The 15,747-nt window shown below is 37.7% G+C and overlaps 3 pseudogenes; 1 reads left to right on the top strand and 2 right to left on the bottom strand.

Moving 5' to 3' along the window:
• Positions 1-8,705: 8,705 nt before the first annotated feature.
• On the bottom strand, positions 8,706-9,569 carry LOC115288945 (annotated as a pseudogene).
• Positions 9,570-11,776: 2,207 nt separating this feature from the next.
• LOC115290614 lies at positions 11,777-12,208 on the bottom strand (annotated as a pseudogene).
• A 1,404-nt stretch (positions 12,209-13,612) lies between these two features.
• Positions 13,613-13,739, top strand: LOC115290978 (annotated as a pseudogene).
• Positions 13,740-15,747: the final 2,008 nt, after the last annotated feature.

The raw sequence follows: 15,747 nt of genomic DNA, 5'->3' as shown, positions 1-15,747 counted from the left end.
GTCCTGTCTGGGGTTCTTCGGCGATGCCCGCGCGGCCTCGTCCCCGTGGTTGCGGCGCCTGCCGTATGCGGCGGGTTTCTTCTTGCGTCCTGGACAGTTAGTAGCTGTGGCGGAAGCGGCACCTTTCAGGCTTTGGAGGTCGATGGAACCCAGCGGGGCACTGGCGCAGCTCCCGGGTGGGCTTTTTCCTGCTCAGACGGGCGACCGTCGTTGGCATCCAGCGGACCGGAGCCGTGGCAGCACTTGCAACTCCCTGACCACGCGCAAGACCCTGGAAGCCCCCCTATTTTGAGGCATCTGTCATTTTGTGTTTATAAGGGTTCTGCTCCTACTTTTCACACTCCACTCCCATTCCTACCACTCTTAAGAGGTTATTTTGCCTTTTTACAAAACGCAATATTGGAAATTCTGAGTTTCTTACGGGCCATTATTACTATGGCTTAAATTTTTTAACCTTTTTGACAACATGCTCTGAATATTTTTTTTAATATAGTGTGCCAGATATATTTTGGATTCATCAGAATTTTTAGTGATTGGATGTGGAGGGTGGGGGAAAAGGATAAGGGTGGTTGGTGTGCACAAGATCTTGAGTCAGTTTGCTTGGGAGTTGAATCACAGCCCTGCCATTTATAAGCTGTATGATTTCAGGCAGGTTACACTTCATCAATAAGATGGAGTAATGGTGTTGATAGGAGTATTTAGGTATATAGAATGATTCATGGTAAACATTTAGAGCAATGCTTGGCACGTAGTAAGGGACAATCAATCAAGGTCTCTTCTAGGGAAGGCCCTATGAGAATAAAGAGGTGTTAGGAAGTTAAAAAAAAAGAAATCCAGGGACCAACATGATTATAATAGCTACAACTGTTTCTTTAATCATTTACTAGTTATATGTTATCTTTTTTGTGTTCCCAACAATCCAGTGGATATTGAAACTTGGAGAGATTAAAATACTTGTTAAGGGTCAAATATGTTGTCTCAGTAGGATTTTGGTAGTGGGTCTGATTTAGTTTATTGTAGGAATAATGGAGTGGCCTGTTCCAACAGAAGAGTGGAGTAGGTACCTACATAGAGATTGTAATTTCAAACTGCTGGTATAGTTCTAAACACAAATGTGGTGCCAGAGTCGAAAACCGCTTTTTAAGGGTTTCTGTACCACTGAAACTGATACACTTTTTAAAAAGCAAGTTTAGAGAGCTTTCATGAGATTTTTAGTGGGGATCCTAACTTCCAGAAGATTGACAGACACTGGTCTAGACAGAATTTAGGATGTTCTTTGAACTACCTAACTTTTCCATCAAATAAGGGTGGGGGCAAAATTTGAAGGACTGGCTATTATGGTTACCTCTGTTTTACATTTAAGAGTATTATTTTAACCAGATGTTTTTCTTCAAACATGAGAAATCATTTACTTTAGATCCTGGGGGTTTTAGTGGGTGGGATTTTGATTAGCAAGTGAGTAACTCATAACATGGTATTCTGTAAACTTAGGTCTAAGTAAAAGGACAAAACATGGTGCCTTGGATAGCTTGGAAGGGAGATGGAGGAGGCAGAGACAGTGAGTTGTGAAGAGTAGAAAGATTAGTATTTACTTGGCTCCCAGTTTGGTGGAGATTGGCCACGTGTGAATTGACTCTATGCTTTCTGGGATGTCCAAGTTCTGGAATGCAATGATGGGTCCATAGTCCTGTGTTCCCAGATTTTCATTATGCTTTTGTCTCCTCTTTTGTCATTTTCTTTTCCTTCACACCTGCTTTTGTCCTTATTGAAAATATCACTTGTGTTTCTCTAATTTTTCTTTCTCTAGTTGGCTTCTATTTAGTTTTCCTAGATTTCTGTTGAGTTGGCTTCCCATTCCACAACCCTAATTCCTGCTGCTCAGAGGCAACTTGACAGCTCTTAGTTGTTTGTTTTGCCACTTAAATTAATACTTCAGACTTCTGAATAACATACATATATACTTTTATTTCTCCATCTCCTTTTCCACTTTCTACTCTTTTCAGATCTCATTTCTCCTCGTCATTCTTCTAGTTCTGTTGTTGTAATTTTTAGTTAAATAGTGTGTTTATGTAATTATGGTAAGATCCGTATTATAACATTTTTGCATTTGAGTCACCTTTAATATGTAGTTTTATTTTTCTTGGAGTTAATAGTTGCTCTATGTTTTGATTTGTTTAGTTATCTATGATGTATTACTAATTCTTTTTGCAAACTCAGTTCAACTCTTAAGTGTGATCAAAGAGGTCACATAATCCATTGATTTCAGCTTAATTTTTTTAAGTGTTTATTTTTGAGAGAGAGAGAAAGCATGAGCAGGGGAGGAGCAGAGAAAGAGGGACAGGATCTGGAGTGGGATTTGTGTTGACAGCAGAGAGCCTGATGTAGTGCTCCCAGCTCACAAACTGTGCGATCATGACCTGAGCCAAAGTTGGACACTTGACTCATTGAGTCACCCAGTGGCTGCTCCTCTGCTTAAAAATCTTTGAGTCTTCCTTCTGGAGCACTCTTGTCTTATTCTTGCAGTCTGGACTGACTTCTGCTTCTCTTTATTACACAGTTCTAACCCTGGGACTTTGCTTAATCATCCGCAGAATTCCCTTTCACTTTTTTTCTGTATTAGACTCTTGGTTTCTTGTAACTATGTCCTCTTGACTTCCTCTGATTTGGTGTAGCACAATCATGTTTGCTTTGAGAAGGAATAGATGGGAATTTTTTTTAACATTGTATACTTTAAAAAGTCTTTACCTAATGTATAGTTTATAACTTATTTATCAGATTTCTGATCATTTGTATTGTTAGAAATCTGATGTGATTCATGTTATTGATATCTTGTAGTTTGTCTGGAAGTACATTTTCAATTGGAAATGTATTTCCTTCACTTCTGAGATATTGTGTTACTTGAGCTTTTCTGCCTTGATTTCTACCCCTTTATTTTATGTTTTTAATAACTGAAAGTTGGTTCTGGTTTGATCTTTCATATTTTTCTCCTACTTGTGTCTTCTGTTTCTTCTATATTTAATCTTACCTTCCAAAGGAAGGGGCTTGGGGAACTCCTCATTCATTATTTAGACTTTGCTTATCTGCTTCTGTAATCCCTGGCCTCACACTTGTCAGAGGACTCCATAGGTTTGGAGTCCAGTTAGTTTATATTGAGAACAAATCCAAATGTGTAAACTCTTTAAAGGACGTGTTGGGAACCTAGGAGTGGGGAGTCTGTTCGCTGTGCAAGATGAGGGTAAGGTGGCATCTCTCCAGGTCTCAGTGTTTCTATTTTCAGCCCCACATCAGTTCTTGAGTGAGCTTAGATGAATTCAGGTGTTTGCTTACGGTGGCATAAAATGTCATTAAGAGAAATAGTGACTGATTCATGGATGTCCTGAATTATGGACTGACTGAATTAAGGATAACATTGGCTCTTCTCCTTCCTACCTATGTATCCTTAAACAAGGCATTTAACTTCCTTAAGGCTTCAGTTCCTTTATAAGATGAACAGAATGGGGACAGAAGATTATCAGGTTTCTCCCAATTCTATGGTTCTATAGATTATTCTTTTTTTTTTTTTTTTTTTTTTTTACTTTTTTTATGTCTTTATTTTATTTTGAGAGACAGACTGTGAACAGGGCAGCAGCAGAGAGGAAGGGAGACACAGAATCTGAAACAGGCTCCAGGCTCTGAGCTGTCAGCACAGAGCCCGACACGGGGCTTGAACCACGGACCATGAAATCATGACCTGAACTGAAGTCAGTTGCTTAACCGACTGAGCCACCCAGGCGCCCCTAGATTATTCTTTAATAATTGCTGTTCAGTTATCTTAAGACCGTCGTTTTTAATGAAGTATTTGGAAGCAATATAGTGGAGATGGTTTTTCTGTTATGTGTTGACATTTAACTTGTAGGAATCTATTCATTTTTTAAAAGGAGAAGAAAGTTCTGTTCATTTTAATGCTGTCTTGTGTATTATTGTCATAAACTACTTTTTATCTTAAATTTATGAATTTGGGGACTGGGATGGAGGCCCTGTGTACCCAATTCTGCTGTATTCATTCTTTGTTTTCTAAAAGTATTTATGATGAACTACAGTTCAGTCCTTGACTTGTTTTTCTCAGGTGTTAATACTGAATGAAATTTAAGATTGTAGTTCTTTTAAAATATATCCTGTTAAGGATGTACACTCAGTACTGTCATACTAACGCCATGGAATGATTTTCTGACTACATGTCAGTATTTTGATATAAAATGAAAAAATATTAAAATATTAAAAATATTTAAAATTTTTACATTAGTCTATTTTTGAGAGCGCTGCGTGCACATACACACACGTGTGTGTGTAAGTGGGGAAGGGGCAGAGAGAGAGGGAGACACAGAATCTGAAGCAGGCTCCAGGCTCTGAGCTGTCAGCACAAAGCCTGATGCGGGGCTTGAACCCACAAACTGAGATTATGACTTGAGTCAAAGTCAGACGCCTAACTGAGCCAGCCAGGCGCCCCATGAGAAAATACTTTATACAGCTTTATTGAGATCTAGTTCCCATGCCATAAGTTCACTCATTTAAAGTGTAGAATGTGATGAATTTTGGTATGTTATGTTATTGATGTTCAAGTTGTAGTAAAATATATATAACAATTTGCCATTTTAATGCTTTTTCAAAAACTTTTATTGGTAACATAACAGTGTTACATCATTTTCAGGTATACAATATAGTGATTCAAGAATTTTATACATTATTTATACAGTGCTTATGATAAGTTTAAGTCTTTTAATCCATATCAGCTATTTCACTCTTTGCCTCTCCCACTTCCCCTCTGGTAACCATTAGTTTGTTGCCTATAATTAAAAGTCTGTTTCTTGGTTTGTCTTTCTTTTTTTCCTATGCTTGTTTGTTTTGTTTTTTAAATTCCACATATGAGTGAAATCATATGGTATATGTCTTACTCTGATTGACTTATTTCACTTAGCATAATACTCTCTAGCTCCACATGTCATTGCAAATATTTTATTTTATTTTATGGCTAAGTAATATTGCATTGTTATATGGAATATAACACACCACATTTTTGTCATTTAACTATTGATAGATATTTGGGCTACTTCCATAATTTAACTCTTATTAATAATGCTGCGAAAATCATAGGGGTGCATATATCCTTTTGAAGCAGTGTTTTTTGTATTTTTTGGGTAAGTATCCAGTAGCAATTACTGGATCATATGCTAGGTCTATTTTAACTTTTTGAGGAACCTGCATACTGTTTTCTAGAGTGGCTTCACCAGTTTTTATTCCCACCAACAGTGCAAGAGGGCTTTTTTCTCTCCACGTCCTTGTCAACACTTGTTTTTTTCTTTTTTTTTTTTTTTTTGGTCATTTTGACAGGGGTCAGGTGATATCTCATTGTAGTTTTGAGTTGCATTTCCTGGATGATGAGTGTTATTGAACATTTTTTCATGTGTCTGTTGACCATCTTGTATGGCTTCTTTGGAGAAATGTCCATACATGTCTTCTGTCCATTTTAAAATTGGATTATTTCTTTTTTTGGGTTTGAGTTGTATAAATTCTTCACGTATTTTGGATATGTCATTTGCAAATATCTTTTCCTATTCAGTAGTTGCGTTTTTGTTCTGTTGATTGTTCCCTTCGCTGTGGAGCTTCTTATTTTGATGTCATCCCAGTAGTCTCTTTTTCTTTTATTTCACTTGTCTCAGGAGACCTGTTCAGGAAAAGGTTGCTATAGCTGATGTCAGAGAAGTTAACTCTCTGAGCTCTCTTATAGGATTTTTATGGTTTCAGGTATAACATTTAGGTCCTTGATCCATTTTGAGGTTGGCGGGGTGGTATGGTGTAAGAAAGTGGTCCAGTTTCCTTCTTTTGCATGTAGCTGTTCAGTTTTCCCAACACAATTTGTGGAAGAGACTTTCTCATTGTATTATTCTTTCCTCCTTTGTTAGAGATTGACCATGTAATTGTGGGTTTGTTTTTGCGTTTTTTATTTTAGTCTTCAATTTTTGTGCCAGTATCATACTGTTTTGATTACTGCAGCTTTGTAATATAACTTAAAGTACAGAATTGTGATATGTCCAATTTTTTTTGTCTTTTCCAAGAATTGTTTTGGCTACTTGAGATCTTTTGCGGTTGCATACAAATTTTAGGATTGTTCTAGCTCTGTGGAAAATGCTGTTGGGTATTTTGTTTTTGTGTTTGTTTTTAATTTTTTAATGTTTTTAATTTATTTTTGAGAGACAGAGATAGCGCAAGCAGGAGAGGATCAGAGAGAGAGAGAGGGAGATACAGAAACTGAAGCAGACTTCAGGCTCTGAGCTGTCAGCACATGGAATTTCTTTCCCTTTTTTTGTGTGTGTTATCTTCAGTTTCTCTCATAATTGTATTATAGTTTTTACCTCTTTGGATAAATTTATTCATAGATATTTTGTTATTTTTGATGGTTGCGAATCAGATTGTTTTCTTAATTTCTGTTTGCTGCTCCATACAGATTTATGCATATTGACTATACTGAATATCAGTTCTGGTAGTTTTTTGGTGGAGTTTATGTTTAGTATCATGTCATCTGCAAATAGTGAAAGTTTCACTTTTTCATTACCAATCTGAACGCTCTGAGTAAGTAACTCATTCACCTGTATGTCCCAGACGATTTTCACACTGCTCCTTCTAGGCTGTGTCTCTGTAGGGTGTTGTACTTTAAGAGTGGGGACTCCCCTTCCTAAGAGCTCACCAGGCTCTCAGAGCCACATCTCCCTGATTTTTAAATTCCTTGGCTCCACTTTCAGAGCCTGCTATTATGGCAGTTGATCTTCCCCTTGCGGGCTCCCTGGTGTAATAATTATTTCTTGCCTTTCACTGCTTTACTGGCCGTGGATGGCCAGTTTTTGCTCTTAAACTGGGTCTCCCCACCTTTCCTGCCTTATTCCACGTGGCCTTCTCTCAATCTTTAGTTGTGGAATTTGTTCTAGTCTTTGGGTCATTTTATGGGTTATTTACACTGCATGATCTCTAGTTCTGTCTCTTGGGACGAGGTAGGCTTAGTTTCGGTCCTCCTTCACCACCACACCATCTTCCCAGCCTTCATTTTAACCACTTCGTAAAAAGTTTTATTGCTATTTTTTTTAACATTCATTTTTTGAGAGACAGAGACAGTGTGAGCGGGGGAGGGACAGAGAGAGAGAAACACATAATCGGAAGCAGGCTCCAAGCTCTGAGCTGTCTGCATAGAGCCCAGTGCGGGGTCTTGAACTCATGAACTGGGAGATCATGACCTGAGCTGAAGTTGGACACTTAACCAACTTGAGCAACACAGGTGCCCCTTCATTTTAATAATTTTTAAGTGTACAGTTCATTTGTATTATATTCCTAATGTTCAGCTACCACCACTGTTTTCAGAAACTTTTTATGACTTCAAGTAGAAACTTGGTTAAAAAAACTCGGTATAGAAACTCTGTAACCATTAAACAGTAACTTCTCAGGTTTCTCCTCCTAGCCTCTGATTACTGCTAATTTATATGAATTTTCCTGTTTTTGATATTTCATGTAAGTGGAAGCACACGATATTTGTGTTTTTGTATCTCGCTTATTTTACTTAGTATGTTTTAAGCATTCGTCTCATGTTATATGTATTAGAGCCTCTTTTTTTATGGTTGACTGCTAAAACATTGTATGTGTATATCCCATTGTTTATTCTGTTGAAGGACACTTGGATTGTTTCTGTCTTTTGGATTTTGCAGTAGTGTTGCTGTGTACATAGGTGTATGAATATCTATTTGTAACCTTGGTTTCCATTCTTTTGGGTGTATTTCCTGGAGTAGAATTGCTGGTCATAATCTGTTTGGCTTTTGAGGAATCACAAACTATTTTCCATAGTGGCTACACCATTTTACATTGCCATCAGCATGTAAGAACATCTTGACAAGACCTGTATTTTTCTTTTTAAAATTTTATCCATCCTGATAGATGTGGTTTTTCATTGTGGTTCATTTGATTTGCATTTTCCTAATTACTAATAATGTTGAGCATCTTTTTCTGGCTTGCTGGCCATTTGTCTATTTTCTTTAGAGAAATGTATAGTCAAGTTCTTTGTCTTGGGCTTTTAACTGAATATTTGTTTTCCTGTTGAGTTACAGAAATTATATATTGGATATAATTTCCAAATATTTTCTCCCATTCTGTATCTTGCCGTTTTGCTTTATTAAAATTTCTTTTTAATGTTTATTTTTGAGAGATACAGAGCACAAGTAGGGGAGGGGTGGAGAGAGAGGGAGACACAGAATCTAAAGCAGGGGGGCGAGAGAGAATCTTCAGGTTCCACATGGAACCTGATGTGGGGCTCAGTGCCATGACCCCTGGGATCATGACCTGAGCCCAAATCAACAGTCACTCAATCAGGGGCACTTGGGTGGCTTAGTCAGTTAAGCATCAGGTTTCGGGTTCAGGTCATGATCTCATGGTTCGTGGGTTTCAGCCCTGCGTTGGGCTCTGTGCTGATAGCTAGTTCAGAGCCTGGAGCCTGCTTCAGATTCTGTGTCTCCCTGTCCTATGACCCTCCCCTGCTCTCACTGTCTCTCTCTGTCTCTCAAAAATAAATTATAAAAAAAAATTTTTTTTAACATTCACTAAACCAGCTGAACCACACCCAGTTGCCCCAGAATGATTTTTTTTTTTTTTTGAGATGGATCCATTATTTAATCAGGTTCTTTGTAAGACATTTAGAACACCAGTTTGTGAGGGTAAACTCCATTTGTGAGAGAAAATGCAGAGCGGAGGTAGCCATGAAGCTGAGGGACAGCTTTGATTTTTGGCAGAATTTGCGAGTCCACAGCTTTCTGATTAACCTTGTACTGCTCTGTGATCTCATATTTCTCTTTCTCCGTGTCGAAGATCTCCCCTTCCTGGTGTCTGGGTTTATACACAGCTTCTTCCTAAAGTAAGCATCAGTGAGGTGTTTGGGGATTTTCACACCGCTGATACCAATTTTTGGTGGAGGTGGCAATGACAAATTTCTGGTATGTTCTACACAGAGGAACTCGATTGAGGGACAGAGGTCCAGTCACAGGTAGCAAACCACTGCTCAGTTGCTTCAGAAAAACCACCCTCTTGCCCCTGTGGTGCCCGGTGTGGATGATCAGGATGGTCCCAGGCATGATGCTAGCTCACGGTTTCCTCACATGCTGACCGAAAGGTTTTTTGCCATGGCTCAACAGCTTCCAAAGCACATCTTCAGTAGGATAATGCCTGGGCATCTTGCGGAGTTTAGCCACTCGGGTACCACCATTCTTGTCACCACCGACTGGTTTTGTGACCGTAGCAAGAACCTTCTCCTTTTTCTTTTCAGTCCTGGATTTAGCTGCTGAATACTTCCTCTTGTACATGGCCTTCCTCCAATACATAGCCCACCGGGAGTGTCTGCTAATTCCTCTGACTAGGATTGGGTTTCGGCTGCAGTTGGGCTTCCCATTCTCTGGCATTTTAGACTTGACGTTACCCTTCTTGACCTTGCCACCAGCATCAGCCTTCTTGGCTTTGGGTTTCTTCTCCTTAGTATCTGGCTTCTTGGCTTTTTCGCCCTCCATCTCGCAAGATGGGAAAGAGCAAAAATAACTTATTCTTGATTCAGTTTCTAGTATTGAACCTTCCTTGCATTCCTGGGATAAATCCCAGTTGGCCATGTATTGGGTGTATAATACTTTTAATGTGTTGCTGGATTCATTTTGATGAGAGTATTTTGTTGAGAATTAAAGTTAAAATTTTTTAATTTTTTGTACAGTTTTTTAGGGCAGTTAGGTTCATAACAATATTGTGCAGAAGGTATAGATATTTTCCACATACTCCCTTTCTCCCCACATGCTTGGCTTCTTTCATTATCAGCATTCCCCACAGAACAGTATACTTGTTACAAATTGAACCCAGTGTGACATATCATTATCACCCAAAGTCCATAGATTACCTTAGGGTTCGCTCATGGTGTACATTCTGGGGGTTTTGAGAAATGTATAATGATATGTATCCATGATTATTGTGTCACACAGCGTAGTTTTCTTTCCCTAAAAATCCTCTGTGTTCTACCTATTCATCCGTTTTTACCCCTATGCCCTGGCAACCACTGTCTTTTTAGTGTCTCCATAATTTTGCCTTTTCCGAAATGTCATAATAGTTGGAATCATACAGTATGCAGCCTTTTCAGCTTGGCTTTTTCCATTCAGCAATGTGCACCTAAGTCTCTTTCATATCTCTTCATGACTTGATAACTCATTTATTTTAAAGATTTTGTAAAAACTTGTTTGGAGACAGAGCATGGGTGTGAGCCAGGGAGGGACTCTGGGAGGTGGGGAGAAAGAGAGAGAATCCTAAGCAGGCTCCACATTCCTTGTGGAGCCCAATGTGGGGTTTGTTCCCATGACCCTGGGATCATGACCTAAACCAAAATTAAGAGTTGGACACTCAACCAAATGAGCCACCCAGGCATCCTAATAACTGATTTGGTTTAAAGTGCTGAGTAATATTCTGCATGTATCACAGTTTATTTATCCATTTATCCATTCACCTACTGAAGAACATTTTATTTCTTTGTAGATTTGGCTATAAACTTCAGTACAGGTTTTCGGGTACACTTAAGTTCTCAACTCTTCTGAATAAATACAAAGAAGCATTATTGCTGGATCATATAAGTGTATGTTAGTTTTATAAAAAACTGCCAAAATGTCTTCCACAGTGTTTATACCATTTTGTATTTCTACTAGAAATGAATGAGAGTTCCTGTAGCATCTCTGTCTTGCCAGCATTGGTTTGCCAGCTATACTGATACGTATTAAATGGATCTCATTTTAATTCACAATTGAATTGATGTGGTGGATCTTTTCATATACTTATTTGCTGTCTGTATATATTTTTGGTGGTCTGTTCAGATCTTTGATTCATTTTTAAGTTGGCTTTTTTTCTTATTGTCAGTTGTTATTATTGTATGTTGGTAATAGTCCTTTCTTAAATGTTTCTTTTACAAATATTTCCTCCCAGGCTGTGACTTGTCTTTATTCTCTGGATGGTGTCTTTTGCAGAACAAAACTTTTTTCTCAGAACATAATTTTTAATTTTGATGAAGTACATTGTATCACTTCTTTCATGCATTGTGCCTTTGGGGTTGTATTTTTTTTTAATGTTTTATTTATTTTTGAGAGAGAGAGAGACAGTGTGAGCAAGGGAGGGTCAGAGAGAGGGAGACACAGGATCTGAAGACAGGCTCCAAGGCTCTGAGCTCTGAGCTAGCTGTCGGCACAGAGCCTGATGCGGGGCTCGAACCAACAAACTGTGAGATCATGACCTGAGCCGAAGCCAGACGCTTAACCGACTGAGCCACCCAGGCGCCCCTGGGGTTGTATCTTAAAAAGTTATCACCAAACCTGTGGTCAATTTAGATTTTCTTGTGTTGTCTTTTAGAAGCTTTGTAGTTTTATGTTTTCATTTAGGTTTGTGATCCATTTTGAGTTAAATTTTGTGAAGGGCATAAGGTCTGTGTGTAGATTTTCTTTTTTTTTTTTCTTTTTTGCTATTTTTGTTTTTTTTGTGTGTGGATGGCGTTGTTCTAAAACCCTTTATTTCCTCCATTATATTACATTTGCTTTTTTGTCAGAAATCAGTTGACTCTTTATTTATGTGGGCCTATTTCTTGCTCTCTATTCTGTATCATTTTATGATTTATACTTTTGTTAATACCATGTTGTCTTTTTTTTTCTTTCTTTTTTTTATTTTTAAGAGAAGTCTGTGCCTTTTTTGGTGGAACAGGCTACATGAGAGGGATGAAGTGGGAGGAGTGGGTGGCCCAGTGCTGGGCATGCCATGCTTCACAGGCTTATAGGTAATGGAGAGCTCGCCTAGGTAGTGACCAATCATCTAGGGTTTGATTTTTACCTGGCTGAAGGTCTTGCCATTGGAAACATCCACCATGCTGCCCACCATCTCAGGCAGAATGATCATGCCCTGCAGTTGTGTCTTAACCACCTTGGACTTCTCCATTAGGGAGCCTCTTCTTGGCTTTGCACAGGTGCTTCAGTAGTGAGTTCTGCTTTCCCCACAAACCCCGATTCAGTCTCCGTTGCTGCTAGGTGCTGCACAGCTGCATCAGCTGCTCGTGGGATGTGTCCAGCAGCCCCTTGAGGTCCCTGCCACGGTAGGTGAGTTTGTGGAAGGTGGTCTCTTTTGGCTCCACTTCTGCCATCTTGTTGGTGCTTTAGAAGGGACTACCTAATATCACATTGTCTTGATTACTGTAGCTTTACAGTATTGAAGTCAGGTAGTGTCTGTTTTTCCAACTTTTTTCTTCTTCAGTGTTGTGTTGGCTACTCTGGGTTTTCTGTCTCTGTATATAAATTTTAGGATCACTTTGTTGATATCCACAAAATAACTTGCTGGGATTTTGATTGGGATTGCTTTGAATCTATAGATGAAGTTGGGAATAACTGACATCTTGTCAAGATCAGATCTTCCTGTGAACATGGGACGTCTCCATTTATTTAGTTCTTTGATTTCATCCACCAGAGTTTTGTAGTTACTCTTAGTAGATCTTACACCTATTCGGTTAGATTTATAACTATAGTTGAACAATAAACAACATGGTTTGAACTACATATGTCCATTTATATGTGAGTTTTTTAAACTGTAGTATTGTAAATGTATTTTCTTCTGTGATATTCTTTTTTCTTTATGATTTTTTAATGGTTTTTGTTTTTATTGTAAGAATACAACATATGATGTCATATACAAAATATGTATTAATTCCCTGTTTTTGTTGTTGGTAAGGCTTTTAGTCAATGGTTGGCTATTAGTAAAATTCTGAGGGAATCAAAAGTTATATATGGATTTTCAACTGAACAGAAGGTTGGCCCCCAACTCCTGTATTGTTCAAGGATCAACTGTATTTCATTTTTGGAATTGCTAATGTAAATGGTATTTATTCAGTTTCTTTAATAGATACAGATCTATTTCTTGTCTGAGTTTTGACAGATAATATATTATTAAGGAGTTGGTGCATTTCATATAGGTTTTCAAATTTGTGAGCATTAAATTATTGATAATGTTATTATATTTTAAAGTATTTTTTGCGTTTGAAGTATTTTGAGAGAGAGAGAGTGAGTGAATGGGCATATTTGTGCAAGTGGGGGAGGGGCCGAGGGAGAGAGGGAGAATTTGAAACAGGCGACACCCTGTCAGCGCAGAGCCTGATGCCCGGCTCGAACCCATGAGCCACAAGATCATGACCTGAGCTGAAGTCAGACACTTAACTGACTGAGCCACCCAGGTGCCCTTTAGTCTCTTCTTAATCATGGATCTGTAGTGATTCCTTTATTTCTGATATTAATGATTTCCATCCTCTTGTCTTTTTTTCTTAAATTACCCTGACTATATGTTTATTGATTTTATTGGTATTCTCAATGAATCAGCCCTTGGTTTTGTTGGTTTTAATTTCTTATAATGTTTCATATTATTCTGCTTTAATTTTAACCTCCTTCTGCCTATTTTGGATTTAATTTCCCCTTTTTATGGTCTCCTACGGTGGAGATTTAGATAATCAATTTACATCTTTTCTAATATGGGTATTTGTTGCTGTAAATCTCTTTCCAGTGCATGGTCATGGATTGATGGCAGGCTCTTCTCTGTGGGCCTCTCATATTCTGCCCGTGCCAGAGGAGTGTGCAGCCCTGGACCATTGCCCAGCCTCCTCACTGAGCACTGAAGGGGGAAAAAAAAAAAAAACCTCTGTCTAAGCAGTACTTTTGCTGTATCCCACAAGTTTTGATAAGTATGTTTTTTTATTTCATTCAGACTACTTAAAAATTTGTCATGAGATATCTTCTTTGAGCCATGAATAATTTAGTAGTTTGTTGCCTAATTTCTAAATATGGAATTATTTTGCTATCTTTTTTATTCTATTGTGGTTTGAAATCATACATTGTAGGTTTTCTGTTCTTTTAAATTTGTCAGGTGTGTTTCATGGCCCATAATGTGTATTTTGGTGAATGTTTGATGTGAGCTTGAGAAGAATGTATATTTTTGTGTTAGATGAAGTAGTCTGTAGATGTCAATTATGTCCAGTTGATAGATAATATTATTAAGTTCAATTATGTCCTCACTGATTTTCTGCTTGCTGGGTCTATTGCTGATAGAGGGGAATCAAGTTTCCAAATATATATAGTAAGTGTTTTGTGTGTGTGTGTGTCTGCCTTCCATGTTGTGCTGTGTGTAAGTGCATACCACGTTAAGAACTGTCTCCTAGGAGAATTGAGCACTTTACCAAAATTCTCCTCTTGATCCCAAATCACTTTGTTTGCTCTAAAGTGTTCTGTTTAAAATCAATGTAGCTACTCTTGCTTGCTTTCTTTTGATTGGTGTTATCTTGGTATATTTTTTCCCAACCATATCCTTTTACCAGTTTTTGTATTTAGTGAGGTTTAATTGACCTAAAATGTATTAGTTTTGGGCATAAAACATAATCGATATTCATATATATTGTGAAATAGACACCACAGGAAGTGTAGTTAGCATCTGTCACCACAGAAATTTTTTTTTCTCGTGAGGAGAACTTTGAAGATTTACTTTGTCTACTGGTAACATTCCTTCAGTTTTGCTTGTGTGAGAAAATATTTCTTATGAAGGATAATTTCATGGAGTACTGCATTCTAGGTTTGTTGTTATTTTACTCTCAACTTTAAATATTTCATTCCACTCTTGCATAACTTTTGGGAAGTTAAATGTGATTCTTACCTTTGCTCCTGTTGTAGGTGAGGTCTCTTTTCTTTAGTTTATATGTCATTTGTCTTTTATTTTCAGTAGTTTGAATATCATATGTGTAGGTGTATTAATATTACTGACATTTATTCTGCTTGATGTTCCTTGAGCGTCCTGGATCTGAGCTTCTTAGATTTGTGGGATTTTGTGTAACTTTAAATTGGAGGAAACTCATAGTAATTATTGTAGTCCTGTTTCATGGATGTTGTTCTGTAATTCTTGGGAATTGTTTTTATTTTTCCTTATCTTTTTTCTTTTTGCTTTTCAGTTTTGTAGATTTTTGTTTTGTTTTGTTTTGAGATATCCTCAAGCTTGAAGATTCTTACCTCAGCCATCAAAGACTTGTTTTTGATTTCTAGAATTTCTTTTTAGTGCTTTATAATTTTTATTCTCTACTTACATTGCTCAGCTGATTTACTTTATTCATTGGAGTCTCTAATGTATTAATCATAGTTACTTTAATTTTCAATCTGGTATAATTCTATTATCTCTTGCATGCTGAGTCTGGTTCTGATGCTTGCTGTATCTTTTAAACTTTTTTTTTTTTGGCCTTTAATATGTCTTGTCCTTTTTTTTCCTCTTACAACTGGACAATATGTAATTGGTAGAACGTAAGTAATGTGATGGGGTTTTTCTCCCTCAGACTTGCCCCCACTGAGTTTCCAAAAATTGTCTATTACAGTTTAGATTTTCCTACCTTAATATTGGTTGATACTGGTTCCTGTGGGGGTTTCTGCTATGGTGAGGTTTGATTCTCTGTATTTGTTTCCAGTTTTGGGGGGCAGTTAGTGACCTAGCTTCTTTTATAGATCTAAAAAAGAGCTGTGTTTTTTAATTTCTTTTTTTAGTTTGTTCAGCTTCATACTTGTTTGGGAAGTGTGGCTACTTCTAAGTTCTTATATGCCAGACTGGAAATTGGATGTCTAGAGTCAATTTTAAAGCATTTTTCCTTTTTTTTTTCCCAATTGTGAT

The sequence above is a fragment of the Suricata suricatta genome, chromosome 4 (assembly GCF_006229205.1).
Source record: "Suricata suricatta isolate VVHF042 chromosome 4, meerkat_22Aug2017_6uvM2_HiC, whole genome shotgun sequence".
NCBI classification, from domain to species: Eukaryota; Metazoa; Chordata; class Mammalia; order Carnivora; family Herpestidae; genus Suricata; species Suricata suricatta.
Note: the sequence above shows the minus strand (reverse complement) of the source record. Positions and strands in the feature narration are given on the sequence as shown.